Below are 4,103 nucleotides of genomic sequence, written 5' to 3'. Positions count from 1 at the left end.
ATGTCTACGGCCATTGCAGGGGAACTCATAAACCTGCGTGTGGGAGTGCGAGTGCAGCAATAAAGGTTGTAAAGGTTAGTATTTTAAATAGGAAAATATCCGTTTTTCAATTTGTTAGTATTACTATTAATACGTGGCGTAATCTCTACTTATTCTAGAGTCAACAAGAACACATTGTCCCCAATTGATTCAAAGTTGAAGAACATGTTTGCCTATTTATTTCTGTTATGTTTCCGCGCTGTTCGGTGTTGGTGTTCAGTGACGGTTGTTGCTTGGAGATCCACAGTCTGTACCGTATCCGCCATCACAGCTACGGTATATTCATTCTCAGCACTCACAGATTTGGGTGTGAAACAATTTTGATTAAACCAAAAAGAGTGCAACTTGAAGGAATTGAGACACTAAAACAATGAAGCAGGAGAATCAACAAAGACAAAAAGTTATGTTTTTATTTATGTTTTAATTTAAAAAAAAGACATGTTAAATATTATTTAAATTGGTAAAGATTTATAAACCCACAAAAAGTCTGTTTTGGTAAGAAGCCAGTTGATGCTGTTTGCCTATTCTTCTTTCTCAAGTGTAACAGATGACATGGGAAAACCAACAAGAGATGAAGGGAATTTGGTTGGATCATCATCAAAACCACATGTTTTTTTTTTTTTAATAAAGACAAAAACAATTCATGTAACATAAACAAAAACAAACATATTTTCAAGTACTAAAGCAACTAGTCTGCAAAACAAGACTGCTGGAATGTCTATTTGAACAAAAACTCTGCTTAGTTATTATGCAGTTTACCCTTTTAATCCATCAGAAGCGCTTTTAGATAATTACATTGCTGGTTTTGAATTAAAAAAAAATATTAACAAATATTTCTGTTTAAAATAAAACCTGATTGATTTTCATGTTTTTATTAAATCAAACTAACAGTATTTCTTTACTTTTGTTTTGCTCCAACATAAAATTCAGGAGTCAATCATGGGCAAGACTGTTGGACGTCTTCTGGGAGAAGTGCCATTAGCTCGTGAAGACAATAGATAAAGAGCTTTATGAAAAGTCAGCATAAAAGTAACAGGTTAGAGGCACACTGTCAGCAGAGAACAAACAATCTCAGAAAAAAGAAACATGATTTATGAAACGTTTAACAGAGTTGAAACTTCATGACACAATAGATATTGCCTCAGTTTGTCAGAAACAGAATGAAAACCATATTTTTTTTCCCATCCTCTGAGTCTGTGGAGATTTAAAGCAGAAATCTGATCAAGCAACTACCAAATGTTACATTTTTTTTTTTATAGTTGGAGTCACATAAGGTGCTTCAGTGTATTTCAAAACAACATGTTTTGATGTTATGCATAATTAAATGCTTAGTGTTGTGGACCCGCACAACAGTAATAATTTGCAGTCACCAAACATTGCTGCAGGGATATTCGCAGAGTGCAAATGGCAACATGGGCAGCATGTTGCCAGTACAACCGGGAGCACTGAAGAGAAAAAAATAATGGGAATGAAAGACCAAATATCTGTAAGCATTTGTTTGTCAGTGGGAGTGTGTTCCCTTTTTGGATGTGTGTACAGCTCCGCGTGTGTGTTGGTGCATAAGATGGAGTGTGGTGTCGCAGTTTGGGCAGAAGGTGAATAACTACAGTGCTTACAGTGTAATCATGGTTCCTGTCAGCTCTGCTGCAGGAGAGGAGGGGGCGACCGCCAGACTGAACTCCTTGGTGATGAAGTACAGGCACAGAGGAGCGGTCTACACCTGGATATTTATTAACACAGGGGCTGACAGTAATGAGGGCTGAACAGGTGGGCTGGGACACACATGGAGTGAGGAGCATCCGCCAGGAGGCAGTGGGGGAGATGGTGAAGGCATCTGGGAGAAGTTCACCCTGCAGAAACACAGGGCTACGGAGAGCTGCAGCTGCACTCCCACTCACTGCTACATACACATGTGACCAGAAACAACAACAACAACAACAACGAGATGTTTCTTTTTTTCCAACTATGCTGCTTTAACATGTTGTGCTGTTCGAAAGCAGAGTGTTTTTTTTTATTATTATTATTTAAATATATATCTCACCCATTGATTTTAACATGGGAAAACACAGAAAACAGGCCAAATGGACCCGCAGGCATAATTCAATTCAGTTAAATTATTTTAGTGAATACAATAAGATGTTTCTTTTAAATAAAAGCAGCTGCAGTGAGTTACAGTCTTAACAATGACAGTGAAAAGAGATCTTACTCATTCTTCAATTTGACTGAATTATTTTTTTTGTTTTCCATTTAACAGCACTTTCTTAAATAAACCTCACTTTAAAAAAAAAAAATAAATAAATAAATTAACCTGAAAGTGTTTAAAGTATTAATACTCCCGATTTTAGATTCTCGACATATTTCAAACTTTGTGCAACGTATTCGGATTGAAGGACGGATGAGCAACAAGAGCTTTCAAAACAAAACGTGCTGCCTATTTTTGAGCTGTTTTTGCAGCACAGATATAAAGGTCAAAAAGCAGACAGATCATTAAAGGAAGGGACGTTTTCAGACCTCACTGGGGATGAAGACGCCCTTATGGTCAGGTTAAGCGCAAGTCAGTAAAGTAAGCACCGAAAAGAGCATGTTGTGTTTACAGCTGTTTGTTTCAATGTGTTTGTGAGTTCATGTTCACCTTGCACTGGCTCTCTGTACTCCGGTTGTCTTATTAAGACCCTGAGTGAGGCTAATCAGTGCTGTCATCTGATGCTGAACAGATGCGCTGAACAAAGAAGAGGAGGAGACTGCTGCTGGCCCAAGGTGCATCTGCGGGGGAGGAGAGTGCTGCGCTGCCTGAGCTGATGCTGGCTGATGGCACTCCCTGTCAAGTACGCCTCTCAGAGACTAATGGGTGGGGAAAAGGTAGAGGGTGACTACGTCCAACATTTCATGTCAAATCCACCTTAATAATTCGTCATTGCCAGCTGTGACTGACACAAACTGGAGGTAAGACGGCTTCCCGAGCACACCCAAGATGGCACATGGGGAAATTCACTTAACTAACGCAGGCCACTCTGGATGCACTCTGTAGCACTGTGGGTAATTTGAATTTCTGGTGTGTGAATAAAGAGTGAAAGTTGAGCCTCGCAGAGGGGACATTTGAAATTGATTACGGGGAAGGGGCGGATGATGGTGCTACGTGAGCGCTTTCCTGTTCTGTGTTCTTAAAACTCTCTCTCACTATCATTTTTGTCACCTGCTCCCCGTCTTCTTGTCTCGCTGTCAGGCAAAAATCCTTAGCAGCCGCGGCCCGAGAGTGAAGAACTCAACTAGGACTGCGAAAAGTCTTTAAAACCAGAGCATGGACTATTAACTCCTCTCCGCGGCCTTCCTGCTGAGTCTGCTGGGAGCTTAACCTCATTTCCAATGCAGACACTTCTAACAGATGACCTTGGTCTTATCAGGAAAGCTCAGGATCTTGCCAAAACTGGGAAGACATAATATAAGTACTGAATATATTTTAGCGCAATGACACTAGTATCATTGTTCATCTGTTATTGCACCCCAGTTCGGCCTCCTGGCTGTAATGAGAATCCAAAGATCTCTTCCATCTAATCAACGGCAACAACTTACAGATAAGTCTAATTTAAAAAAAAAAAAAAAAGTCTGATACTGTGGCTTTTGGTTAATCTGTTCAGATGAGTATCTAACAATGATGGACCTAAGCCTAAAGTGCATGTTCTGCAACAAAATCCACTGCCAGCAAAATTAGAAAGACATGAACTATATAAAAATTTTAATGAACTTCAAACATATCCCACTTTAAACATGGGTGACAAGAAGAAAAGGCTTTTTCTCATTCAGCTAGTTCCCTTTTTAGCTCTCCAGTTGAAGCAGTCACATTGGCATACAATAGGCCATTATTAAACTGTTCAATGAGTACAGATCTCCAATCTGAAGAGTACAAGCAGTTCCTTTTAAATAACCCTTGTCTGCGACTAATCTGGTAAACTCTCATAAATGCTCCTTAGGACTCCAGATGGGAGGAATTAACTGCACCAGACAGTGCAGAGAGGCCTTACGCCTATGCTATACCTCTGAGACTAATTAGCTCCCAACTTTAGTTA

Source organism: Poecilia formosa, unplaced genomic scaffold (genome assembly GCF_000485575.1).
Source record: "Poecilia formosa unplaced genomic scaffold, Poecilia_formosa-5.1.2 Scaffold61, whole genome shotgun sequence".
In the NCBI taxonomy this organism is placed as follows: Eukaryota; Metazoa; Chordata; class Actinopteri; order Cyprinodontiformes; family Poeciliidae; genus Poecilia; species Poecilia formosa.
The sequence above is the reverse complement of the archived record's forward strand: the minus strand, read 5'-3'. Positions refer to the sequence as shown.